This window comes from Hipposideros armiger, unplaced genomic scaffold, assembly GCF_001890085.2.
Source record: "Hipposideros armiger isolate ML-2016 unplaced genomic scaffold, ASM189008v1 scaffold_570, whole genome shotgun sequence".
In the NCBI taxonomy this organism is placed as follows: Eukaryota; Metazoa; Chordata; class Mammalia; order Chiroptera; family Hipposideridae; genus Hipposideros; species Hipposideros armiger.
In genome coordinates, this window is record NW_017731920.1 from 586,894 (window position 1) to 601,275 (window position 14,382).

The window sequence follows — 14,382 nt, forward strand, 5'->3', positions numbered from 1 at the left end:
GTATGTTAGTATTCTACTTTGACTTTTAATTGGTCTTTAATCTACATCTCTTTGTGTTCTTTTTGATTATTGCTCTACAGATTACAATACGAATTGCTAACCTATCACAATCACAGTCTGCATTGAATTAATGTCATTCCACGTCACATAAAATGTAAGAACCTATCACAGTAAAATTCCTTTTAACCTCCCTTACCCTTCACGTCACTTTTGTCACACATACTTATTTACCTCCAACACAGTATAAATCCTGCCATATATTTTCATTATTTCTACTTTAAACAATCAATAATCCTTTAAGAATATTTTAATGGGCCTTTGTTAAGGCATATATTCACTACTTCTAGTGCTCTGCTTTCATCTGGGATCATTTCTCTCTAGCCTAAAGAACTTCCTTTTCTATTTCTTGTGGTTTGTTTCTGATAGAAATAAATTGTCCCAGTTTTTTGTTTATCTGAAAATTTTTATTTCTTCATTTTAAAGGACATTTTTACTTGATGTAAAATTCCAATACATAATATTGTTCATTTATAATATTGTTTACTTCTAATATTGTTTAAGAATTTTTAAATGTTTCAATTTTATTTTGTTATTCTATTTAAAATATTTTTAATTCAACCTCTATATTTATACTGTTTCTAATTTCACCTAATGGCTTTTCCATTTTTTTAATTTTTGGTTTTGAATAATTCATCTCTCAATCAAAAGAATCTTTCAATCAAAGAACAACTTTCAGTCATTATTTTTCATGCAGCTTTATATAAATGACCTATTTTAAAGCTCTGACTGCCTTAAAAATCTGTCTGTTGCCCAAATATATGATCATAAATGGCAGCTCTCCTGGGTAATTTCTCTTTATGTTGCTTCATTTTTTTATGGCAGGTAGTGTTTGAAAAATATAAAGTCAGCCTGCTTCATGTTCTTTGAACAAAAATTGGACTTTATTTCATACTTGGATGGTCATGGGTTTCTTTTCATTACTCTTGAAATTTTAAATGTCTTCTATGAGGCCTACTTATAGATGTATTACCATTGCATTACCTAGAAAACAGTGATCCCTTATAATTTACAGACTTAAATGGAAATTCTATATCTATTTTAGTGTATATTAATGCTCTCGATCTATATATCTTGATCTTATTTAGGAACACTTAAAATTTGTAGACGCGCCATTTATCAACTTTCACTATTGTTCTGTTTTCTCTCTATCACTTTGTATTTCCTATTCTGCTTTAGTCTATGAAACTTTGAAACTTTTTCTTCATCTTCGTGATTACATTTTCTGGAGTGTCAATTCTGCTTCCTACAGATAATTTGGTTCTGCTCGTCTGTATTGAAATTCTTTGCATTCTTTTATTCATAACGTTTCATGTTGTCCTTTACTCCAAACCATTTTCTCTTTACTATTAGTTACTCCTGCTTCATAAAAGTCATACCTTCAAACCTTTCACTGAGAATACTAAATAAATTATCTAGATATTCTTCTATTTCTTATCATAAATAATTTTCACAGGTGTACTCTCCCTTTGAACTTGCAGGTAATATCACTTCTTGGTGCTGAACAATATTTCATAGATCTAATTATTCTGCTTTTTTTGCTTATTTCTTTTATATTCCTGGATGACTGAGTTGAGACCTATTCAAGCCTAGGGTTACTAACAGACATGGTAAATTGTGTGTCCTCAAGCATCTCCTCAGTGGGCATTTGTGGCATTAGATAGCTTATTCCCAGTCTACACTTAGAACTATAATAATGAGTGTATCCCTAACCCAATTTATGGTGCATGGCAAGCACTTATCGCTTGTGGCTTTGCTGAAATATTATGCTTTGCTATTAGATTGTCCATGTTAAGTAATAAAATACAAATTTCAGAAGGGGAGGAATTAACACACATCTTCCTCTGTCCTGGTGGTGTGTCTGGAACCTGCAATATAAAACTGATATAGAAAGAGATAATGATTTGTTTGGATTAAAGTGTGTGGGGAAAGAATCCACAATGAGACCAACAATGAAAAGAAGTACACAGAAACGTGCGAGTAGAGGGACTCTGCCAGATGCAAAGACCTTGAAGGTCATTCTCATCTTCCTTTTATTGAGGGAGACAAACAAAGTGCTATTTTGGATTTGCGTAATAAGCGGATATGGGGGGCTAGGTAATCAGTCCATAGAGTAGCTTTCTTGTTCTGTCGTGACTTCTGCTTAATCTCTACTATCTGTCCTCGGCCTTCGCACGTACTGTCCCTTTCCTGTCTCAATCCTTGAGCCGTTGCCAACCGCCTTTGGCTGACACGTACCCAAGTTGCTGTCCTGCTCTGACCTTTCAGAGCAGGCACCCTACAACATTGCAATCCAGTGCTGTGTCCCTACAAAAGTGGGAGGTGGAATGCTGGGATGACGGTAGAAGATCTTGAATGCTTCAGAAAATATTTGCTGTGCAGTAAGGGGGTGACCTGCCTGATTAGTATACCCTTTTAGTTCCTTAGCTCAGGAAGACAGAGAAAATGAGTCAAAACTGCTCATCAAAGGGTCAGCATGTACAACCTAGAGGGAAATGTTTCTCAATTGAATCTGATCAATTTTTCAATTAGGAGAAACTCACCTCAAATGCTAACCTACACTACACTCTTATCATTCATTTGCAATGCTTTTGAAAATGTGTATCTCTTCAAGGATATTTTTAAAGAAAAATCTAAAGAAGCCAGCATCCCACCACACTGCCTCAGAATTTCCAGGGATCACTTGTAATAGAATTGATGTGTACTCTCATGTTGTTTACTTCCTCCTACTGATAGTCACTAAACACAAATTTTCCACTTGTTTTGTCTTTGTTTAGATATGTAATGCCAAGAATTAGGGAAGATTCATGAGAGAGACCCATATGTGTAGAACTGACATCCTGATTCTCAGTGATGGAGAACAACCTCTAGGAAACAATAAATGTCACAGCCTATGCAGAAATTAGGCCCTTTGCACAGAACCCTCTGCCCATCTGCAGGCTGGTCAGCAACAAGGAACAAAGGAGTACATGATTATAGATTTTTTTAAAGTTGAAAATCAAATATCTTTTAAGAAACATTGAACTTGCCCTTTTTTAATCTTTCAAGGACTAACTTGAACTCATCTGTCTTCTCCAAGGAATGTTCCCTTCTGAGCCCATCATGTACTTAGCAACAGGGTCATACTGTTTAACTCTAACAAGCTGAGTAAAGTGCTTGGTGATAGTATGTTATTATACTGGATTTGGAATACAATGAAACATTTTATCCTACATTTTTTACAAAATTCTAAAATATAATTTTATTATTTTTTCACTTAAAATGATTAAAATAAATAAATTCACTCTGAAGTCACACCTATAACATGAGGATAATAATAGTATCTGCCTCAGAGTGTTATTTTGAGGACTAAATAAAACAAAGTATATAATGCACTTAAATAAAAATAAACAAAATAAATTAATAAAATCATTGAGAAAAAATGCTCACTGTAATCATTATTGTTATCACAAAATCACAAAATTATTTTTGCATAATTAAGTGGATTTTTATTTATTTAATTTAATTTATTTTTTGAAATATTTTTATTGGGGATTGGGGAAGGGGAACAGCCAAGTTGTTATCCTTCAATCTTAGTTGTGGAGGGCGCAGCTATCTCAGCTCCAATCCAGTTGCCTGACAGCAGCTCCTGGCTGCTCAGCTCAAGGTGCTATGTTGTGGGTGGGCGTAGCCCACCATCCCATGCGGGAGTCTAACAGACAACCTTGTCATTAGGAGCATGTGCTCTCACCAGCTGAGCCATCCTGCCACCTGTTGGCAGCTCAGCTCGGGCGCAGCTCACTGGCCCATGTGGGAATCGAACCAGCAACACTGTTGCTCAGAGCTCAAGGTCTTAACCAACTGAGCCACTCAGCTGGCCATAAGTGAATTTTTAAAAAGCAAGACAATGAACACATAGTTTTTTTTTACTTGCTCATATATATTTTTTAACATTGTTCTTTTATTTCTTTCTCTAGCCCACAAAATACCAAGCATGATTTTCAAACCAGAGCAAAACTGTTTTTTCCTATGTAGACAACATATGAATGTAATTTCATATCTGGCTCCCTAGACTACAAATTCTTATAGAGAAGAGATTACACCTAATCATTTCTCCATATATCTAATCCAAGGACCATACATATGGGCAACTAGCTGAGCCAGTTCCTGAAGGGGATACAGTCACATCACTGGAAGAAATTTGTCTATCCTGTGGGTATATTTTTAGCTCCTGCATATGAGTCAGTGGAACTTTGCAATTTGTGGAATTGGTGTGCCCAGCATACCCAGCTAGCTAAATATTCGCCTAATTTTGATTGAGAACTTTCTCTGAGTCAGGCAATTTAACAATTGCCAGGGAGACAACCACAAGACATAGCCCCTATCTTCAGGAATCTCACAGCCTAGAAGAGGGAATAGACTGTAAAAAGAAAAATAAATCATAATTCAGTGTGACAAGTGCTTCAGATACAATGAATAAAAATTGGGCACCTCCTAGCTGAATTGATGGAGTCGCGGTTAGCCTGAAGAGTATGAACAATGTATCGCACCTACAGCACCAACACACTGCAGAGTGGGTGACATCTGGACACTGGCAACATACTGCCTGGGTTTGGATCCCAGCTCTGCCAGTTATTAGCTAAGTGAGCTTTGGGAAATCATTTGACTCCTTAGGGCTATCTGTAAAATAGGAATTGTAATAATTTCTAATTAATGGAGTTGTGGGGACCAAATGAGTTAAGTAAGGCTTTTAGCAGGCCATGGTACACAGTAAGCCTTAGTTCATTGTTAACTTTTATTATTATTATTATTATTATTGGTTTTCTTTCCCTCGGTGTCCTTCGTTGAAGTTCCTAGTCAAGTAATAATCTTCTTTGTATGAGTTTACATCTCAGGCATATTCAGGGCAGCCAATGCTGCAGGCATTCACTGAGGGTTCTGGTCAGCGATCATGAGAATTCATTTAAGCCTTTTCTGAAAAACGGGCCGGCTAATGAGCAGCCTAAGGTTGAAGAAGGAGTTTATTTCTTCAAAATGCCTCTAGATGATTAGAGGCAAAATATCCTGCTGGATAGAACATGAGTGTTTGGAGGGAGAGTGTTTGTTTCAGTTGACATTAAAGCTGAAGGTTTGTGTATGACTTTTTTTTTTTTAATTGGGGAATTAGGGGATGGGAACAGCGCTGGGAAATTGGGGGAAGGGGAACAGACAAGTTGCTGTCCTTTGGTTCTTCAGTTTAATTGTGGAGGATGTTGCTTCACTGGCCCAAGTTGGCACCATCATTGCGCTCTTCCCGAGCGAGGCAGATCAGTTGCCAGCTTCTGGACGGCTGCTCACAGTGGCTGCTGGCCGCTCACAGTGGCTGCTGGCCACTCACGCTGGCTGCTGGCTACACACGGTAGCCCATGGCAACCCACTGCAGCAAGGGCTTACACCGTCACCAGCGACTCCCAGCAGCCCAGCTCCAGGTTGAGCTGTTGTTCAGCATCTTAGCTGTAGAGTGCAGTGTCAGTGGCCCTCATATGTGGGATCCGAACTGGGGCCCTCTGGCGTCCCAAGCCAGCTCATAACCATCGCGCCACTCGGCTGGCCCTGTGTATGACTTTTTTATTGCAATAGATCCATGCGACCTTGGAAGTGTAAACAATCACCAATTTATAAAAATCATTATTAGTTGTAATCCCACTGCCCAGAAAAAAAGCACTGCTTCCAGCTTTTCTTCTATACATGCATGTTCTGGTAAAAATGTATCTACTGTTCTGGTCACCTTACTAATTCCATGCATATCTCAACTCAAACACCGCTGGAAGGGATAGTTTGTCATTTGATTAGCCAAAGTTCAGAATAGCCACTGTGCCATATTTAACCAGCAGACCAATTTATTAAGCCTTGAAGATCCCAAGCTTTCCCCCATAGCTCACTTCTTTCTGTGACTCTGTGATAAGGAAATCAAGGACTGCACAGCTGTGTGTGTGTGTGTGTGTGTGTGTGTGTGTGTGTGTGTGTGTGTGTGTGAAAGAGAGAGAGAGAGAGAGAAATGTCTGCTCTGTATCTATAACTAAACAAATAAGTTAAGCCAGGACAGGCTCTGCAGACCCAGTCACCTTTGATTCAGGAGGCCTTACTTAAAGATCTCTCGATTTAAGGATATTCTCCTATTGACCAGATAGCTTCCTGGGTAAACTATAATAGATGCTTACCACCAGTAAACTATACCATCTCCTATTGTTCCTTGAGTATCACTTGCTTGGTTGGCAACACATTAGAAAGATACACAATCAGCATGGCTGAAACCTGGTATTCCTGCATCCCTGACCATAATACTGTGAAACATTACCAAATTCTCACCTCTTACCTCTAACAATTCATACACATAAACCCATTTATTTTTATAAAACTGAAGTTGTACTATACATGTCACCTTATACACTATAACATAAATTGTTGAATGATCAATAACTCAATCATGTTTTCATATTGATGTATATTTAAACTGTGCCTACTTCTTCATTTAAAATTTTTTACTTAATTATTTTAATGATTTTGTTGGGTGACTACAACTATAATTTACTGAGCCAATCCTCTATCATTGGTAATTTAAATCATTTCCAATCTTTGTTTAAAAAAAATGTGTCAGTGAAAATCCCTGTGTGTGTATCTTTGTGACTGTGCCCAATTATATCCAATGAATATATTCTTCCACTCACCATGGCAAATATACATGGTATCCTGCCATCCTTTCTACAAAAGCCTGATTTTCTCTGGCTTGTATCCAGGCAGCTAGAAGAAGCTCAGAACCACTCCGCTGTAGATGAAACTGCATGCAAATGGCCTGAGCTGCTTGGAGCTCCAAATTGAATTAATTGGTCCCTCAGGTAACTAATCTTGAATTTCTAATGGGCCCTCTGGAACAGGAAGCCTCAGAGCTGAATTTAGTTATCAGAGTCAGGCCTGACAATATGACGCACAATCAATAAACAGAGGAGAAAACCTAATTGGGGCTAATTTAACATACCTGGTGAAGCTCCCACTAGCTAAACTGCTGGATTTGTGGCAGGTGTGAGGGGTAATAATTACTGTACCTCAGAGTCACACTGGGCCTAGCTGGAACAACTTAGTGGATATTTTAGAAAGTTTTTCAGGCTGTGACTAAAGCCACAAACCAAAGTATTCTCCTTTCCAAATTTTTAATATCTCCCTCATAAGCGCAGATGATTCAAGAGATAATTTTATATAATTAAATCTCCTTTGATGGACACCATGGAATCACATCTTCCCAGTTTAAAAAAAACATTGCCATAGATATTACGTTTGCAATAAAAAAACAAATGTACAAATAATAACTATAATCATTAACATCATATTTTAAAATAATTATCTTTCAAAACTCATGTAAGAGAAAAAATTCAAAGCCAAACAGGGCTGGGTGACCTCCACAAAGCAAACTAAGGAATGCATGAGCAAAGTGAGCACTTGAACAGAATTTCCAGGGAATGGGGCCACTGTTGTGTCCTCTACAACCATCAGAATAACTCAGATTTTTAAAAAGCCTTACAGGTTACATCTGTAGGTTCTGCCTATGCATTCTTACCTTTTCCCTCTTTTCATTCCTGTTCACTTAAGAAACTGCCTAATCCTCCCCTCATAGGATCATAATCATCCTACCTCCCTCAACATAATAGAAGCTTTTGACCCAGACTGTCCAATCAAAGCACTCCAGGCCCCTGGAGATAGTGACATTCAATAAATCCCAGGGGCAGGCTTATGACCCAAGCACAGCCAATGGTGATCCTTTATTGAACATTGATAGGGAGCTGAAAGAGAATTTCTGTCCTTAAGAGATCATAAGCATATGGACCATGTAAAGCACATAGTTGATAGAGGTCATGTTAGTTATTTCATGAAAAACAAAACAAAACAAAACAAAAAAACCTTTTAAGATACTCAAGTTCTCTCTCTTTTTAAATTGAGACTTTGGGGTAAATTTCTGTCTCTTGTAACTAAAATAGTTCTCATTTAAAAATTCTAGGATCATTTGATTTCTGCAACAAGTTATCTGCCTCTAAATAAAAGACTAATGTGGAACTGGAAAATACCATCATAATTCACTTATAAATAGGATGTAACATGGAAACTTGGTTCTGGTTTAATTTATGTGTTCCAAGATTACTTGTGTTGAGGAATACATTTGACCTCATATTCACATTTCTTCCTGGAGAGAGCATTGACCAAACTTGGAATAATCAATGCTTCCTTTATTAGTCATTCATTCATTCATTCATTCATTCAAATTACTACCTGACTATTTTTACCATTATCCTCCAATTCATTTAACATACCTGCTTGATCACATCATATTTATTTAAATAGAAATTCTAAGTATTGTTCTTGTCCTAAAATATTTTTAAAATAATTGTAATGAGGGGGAATGGAGAGTTGTAGCTTAATGGGTATAGAGTTTCATTTCTTTAAATGAAAAATTCTGAAGATCTGTTTCACAATGATGGGAATATACTCAATACTACTGGAGAACACCTTTAAAAATGGTAAAGACAGTAAATTTTGTTATGCGTTTTTTATCACAATATAACATTATAATAGCATAAAACACTAAAATGTGTTTTACTACTTTGTAGTGCTTCAGGCTTAATTCACCTGAGGAAAAAAGATATATTGTTGGAAAAACTTTCTGAAAAGCACTTGGGGGTGAAGCTGAACTCCCAGGACCTTAGTGTTGGCACCAGTGCTTCCCAAAATGAGGAAAATTATTTTGTATACTAGAAGGCAAAGGAGTTGAAGCTCCTGGAAGAAATCCAGGACAGAAGTTAAAAAAATAACAGTAAAATGGTTGCATGTTGTTTGGGATATAATTTGACCCTTCCCTAGAACCACATGAAAGGCCGGCACTGGAAAATTCTTTGGGGAGGAATTCGCAGACATTTCATTACATTTCATCACACACCTGGGCCAATGCTACCAGGTTGAAAAGGTCCCAACTGATGTCTGGATTAAAATGGCGTACAAGGCACTTTTCTTTCATAATCTGATTAGTCCCCAGTAACATAAAAAATGGTATTAGCACTGGTTCTATTTTACAGGCAGGGAAACTAAGGCCCAGAGAAGCTAATTGTGTTGTCTAAAGTCACGCAGCCAATATGGATGCGTACAGTCCTCTGCTTAAAGATCGATACTCTCTCACGTTTCCACATTGTCCTCCACCAACAATGTGCAAGTCCACAAACATACTCTCTTCCAAGTCTACACATGCCTCCAGGGGCAGCTCAAACCATGCATGTACAACTAATCTCCAGTGTGCAAATTTTGGAGATTAGCACAGGTATTATCTGAGACAGAGCTCTTTTGAATGCAGGGACCATGATCCTAGTTATCTTTAAATCCCCAGTGCTAGTCTCTTTGTAGGTATTTTTAATATACTTGTTGAATATGTATCATTTCAGTTTTATGCATTATGCGACCTCCCATTCTGAACTTGTAGTGTATGAAATCATTCATTTCTTGATGACATTCAATAAATTCCAATTTATTGGATTGAGTTTAACATGCTTCCCTAATCTTATTAGGGTACAAGAGCCTAGGGCTTTATTTCATATGTTACATCTTCCCTTAAAGATATGGTCTGTCCTCAATCTTTTACAAGAGTGACACCAAGGAGAGTCAACTGATATGAAGTACAATCATCAGAGTTGGACCACTGAAAAACTGAGGTGCCTCAGTCACCTTCCTTATTATTTCCTACCAGCTTAAGCTTCAAAATCCTTGAAATGCATTATGTCATTTAAAAGGAAAAAATTCAAATATTCATTTTTTTTCTTTTCATAGAATCACTGCAATGAAAGACTTTCAAAACTTGGTCTCTTTTGAAAACTTTTGCATTGGTAATTCACTGCCTCTAAACAATTCAAAGTACTCGGCTTCTGACACATGCCTGGTTGCATTTGTTTCTCTTACTTGGGACATGAGAAAGGTAACTTTTGTTCTCCAGTATGGCAATTGTCAGAAATCGTCAAAAGAATCTAGACAAGGCAAAGCAGAAGAGCTGACCATGTGTCTCCTTGAGGCAGAATGGCAGAGTGGAAAGAATTAGGTTCTTGAGTTTGTATTTATGATCTTGGACGAATAACTTCATCTCTCTTAGCCCCATTTACTTCACAATAAAAAAATAAAGGATAACATTGTGCCTTGAAGCCATCTAAGGTTCTAAGGAGGTGCCTCCAGGGGTGAAGGGGGTGACCTAAGCCAGAGATAATGGAATCCCTCTATCTAGCTCCACCAGAGAACTTCACCTTGGCCTATTTTATTATTGATTGGACTTATGGGAAAGATTTACTTTGACTGAAAAAAGAAAGAAAGGATCCCATGACTAAAAAAAAAAAAATTGAAAACCACTGATCTACCATCCCTTTATAATATTAATATTGTTTGCCTCTAGTGTCACTAAAAACTACTAAGTTTTCCCACTGTACTATTCACAATCATAAGGAACATGCCTGCCGCTGCAAGTTCATTATGCTTGCGTGGCCAAAGTTAAAGAAAAATAATGTAGTTAGTAGGAAGAGCTCAAGCTATGGTATAAGAGAGCTGTGTTTGACAATGCTGACGCTACCTCTGATTAATGTAAATTTGGGCAATTTCTTTAACCTCTCAGCTTCAGGTTTTTCACCTGTAAGATAGAGAGAATGTCTACCTCATACGGTGGCTCTTTAGGTTAATCATAGTGAACATACATCAAGGGCTTAAAATGTGTTTCCTGTACTCAAGTCCTTTACATGTAATATCTAATTTAATACTCACCATGACCAAATGAAGTTGTTATTAGCTCCAATTTACATGTAAACTAATAACTGAAGCACAGAGAAGCTTGTCCGAGGCTACACAGCTGGTAAGCAACGCAGCTAGTCCTTAAACTAGAATCCACAAACATAACCTCTGCACCACGAGATAATAAGCAGGCAAGCATCTAACACCCTGTCTCTAGCTGAGTATGTGCTCACTGATGACAAATTCCTTTCTCTCTGAAACAAATGCCGCTCTGTTTCCTGTGTGGGTGGAGATGTTGAGTAATAAATAAAAGCACAATATCCTAGAAGCCACAGTAAGAGCTGGAGCACATACATACTATCCATTCTATAACAAAACCAAAACGAAGAAAACGAAGTGTCCATCAGTGGGATAAATTCATTAAAGAAGTGGATTTTTAGCTGGGCCCTGCAGAAAAGCGTGGGTGTGGAAAGACACAGGAGGCAGGTCTGCATTTTGCATTTCGGAAAAGCGCATTAGAATCCTAAGCAAAGGCACTGAGGGTAAACAAACATGTAAATTGGGGTAGGGAAGAAAGTTGCTGATACACATGATTGCGCTGATGTATCTTTATAAACATACTCTAGGCAAATTTAACATATAAAGAAAGATCTGCATTTTCAAGAAAAAAATGAGCAATCATCATTATGCTTACAAAAGTGCTCTGCATCTCAGAAGAATAAATTAAAGAGGTTGCCTTGAAATAATGAACTCCCTTCTAGAATTCAAGAGTGTTTGATTTTCAGAAAACAAATTAACTTACATGCTATTTTAAAATACATGTTCATTCCTAAAGCAGTGAAAGCATTCTTGTTTTAAGAGCAGAAACCTTTCCTTCAAACCAAATAATTTATAGCATCTCAATACATAAAATAAATGTGAGAGAGAGAGCGAGAGCGAGAGAGAGAGAGAGCGAGGGAGAGGAAGAAAGCGCTGCTCTGGCTGAAGCCAAAAATGTTAAAAAAAAAACAAGGTCTTGCCTCCTGTGTAACCCCGTGGAGCCTAGATCAACAAGCAGGCGCTCTTTAAGAATGAGTAACACTTCTCAGCTCAAGTGATTGTGCCAATTTTCTCTTTTCAAAAAAATATAATATTTGACCAGCCTCTCTGGCTAATGTTGGTTGTGTAACGTTACCGCTGGCCAGGGTTTGAACTCCAACAGCACTAACAGATGGCAGAAGGGTAACTGATGGGCTGCCAACCTGAAGCTAGGTAAAGTTAACATAAGCCCATGCAGTATGCTTTTTGTTGAGTAGCATTTTACTTGCCTTTTCTATTTCTATTTTTTACATGTGATATGTTACTTTCCCACGCCATTTCTTACAAGTTAACAAAATAAGTGACACCCTGAGAGAGCTGGGACAATGCCAGATTTCTTCATGTGGGACAGAGCCAACTACAGTTTTTCTCTGTATTTTTTAATTGATAAATGTGACTTTCTGTTCTATTTTGATAAGCATGCCTGGCCTAAGTTCTTTTGTTGATTCTCTTTTTGTGTAGAACTATCCACCACATCAAAAGAAGATTCGCACTTCTGTAATACATAACAAAATCGGTCACTTGAGAAATTCAGGCCTACCAATGGCTACATTATTAAAAACTGATAACAGAAGAGAAGCAATTTCCTTTCCTAAAAGCAGGCTCCATTGGGCCCTATAAAATTTCTTCACTAACTAATAATTAGAGCCCTCTAGTCCTACTGAGATGCCTGCACAAAATAAAATTAAATGTGTCTTATCTACCTTCAAAATAAGAAGCCCAACCACCCAGGAGTCCTTAATTTATCTGCACACTATTTTTCAGTATGGTAGAAATTGATAAGGAAATCACCCTCTCCCAGTTCTCCACAGAAAATTCCTGTTTTGCTCTTCCATTGCAAAGGGGACGTTACATTTTTACAAATAAGCTGCATAGATTATGATTCTAACCCCTATCCAAAAAAAAAAAAATGACATAAGCAGGGCAATGAAGGTGGAGGGAGAATAAAATAGAGAATTGCTCAAACACTGAGAAAATAAGTTTTGTTTCTGAATCCCCAAGGAAGTCTTAGAATGTGGGCTGTAACTGACTGGGAGGCATAAGTAGAAAGATTCCTTTTCCTTTTGGCCTAATGAAGAAAGGCAACTTGAGATTTTTCAACAGGAACACTAAGGAGAAAGTGGAAAGCAAAGAAGATGCAAGAGGATACAGAGAGATGGGTTTACAGACCAGATTTCTCAATCCAAATATAGCCTGTGTTTTCCAAGTCTTTATCAACCTGAGCGTGAAAATGGCATCCTCATCCTGGGCTTGGGGCAGCACACCCATAAAGAAGCACTTAAATATGAATTTCAACATCTCTCAGCAATCTTACAGGGTAAAACAGGCATGGTTAGCCTCAATTTCTAGTTACTCAGTGAATTGTTAGAGATTTTCCCACAGGGCCTACAAAAATGGGTAGGCCAGACCTGAAACTAGAACTCTTAGCAGATCTTCGCCTTTCTGCTCATCAGCTGTCAACAGATTCTCTGAATCTTAAGCTTCTTATGTGCCAGGGAGATCCAAGCTCATCTGATGAGCTAGTGGCCTACAGAAAAGATTGAGGGACCTTTTAAGAAAGTGTCTATAGAGGCCAAAGGTTCTATGCAAGTACAAGACATGTACTCTCTATGGTACAAACTTTCTCAGGGAAACAAACTGTGAGACAAAATGAGAAAGGATAGTTCTCATCAATTTGGGTATGAAGCATTTAAATAAAAACTGATCTGTGGAGGCCTATGAGACATGCAGTGGCAGAGGCGTCCAGAAATCACAGTGCCTTCCACATCTATAATTCAAGGGCTCCGTTTTCAGCTCAGTCTCAGAACTGAAGTCTCCCTGAGGTATTTAATATCCCCCTTTCTGTGACTACACTGTGATCTTGGACAAAAGGAAGAAGCAGCCTGTGAAAGAGAGCTCAGAACACTCAAGTTATGGATTGGAGCTGCAGGACCCACTCTCTCAGAGAGGCCATTTCCAGGGTTATAAGCGACATAAAGAACCAGCATTCTGCAGACTTCATTAAAGAAGAAAAGCAACACCTTGTGAGGATGCCATTAACGATGACATTTTGAACTCTATTTCTCTTTTGTCATTCGCTACAACTTAATAAAGTCAGTGTAGACATTCAACTTCCTCAGCCACTCTAAAAGAGCTCTTAGACATTTACACCGCTCACAAGATAATAACCCCCTTCCCCCAACATTGCATTGTTTTATACGCCTGAAACAAACAAACAAACAAAAAAAACAAAAGAAAAAAAGCAAAACAAACAAACAAAAAATAAGCGAGCTCTTAGAAAGGGCCTTGTACACGCCCCGCAGAGGGTGTCAAAGAAGGTCAGTGCCCCTTTGAGGTAAAAGTGTTGGCAACAATAATCCAAACACAGAAACCTCTAGAGAAAGTAAAATCAAGGCAGGGGGTTAGGCAATCCACAAGAAAATTGTCCTCCCAAAGCAAAATTTGGAGATTTCTGAGTTGCATTTCTTAAGGAAGAAAGCTCTTTTTTTT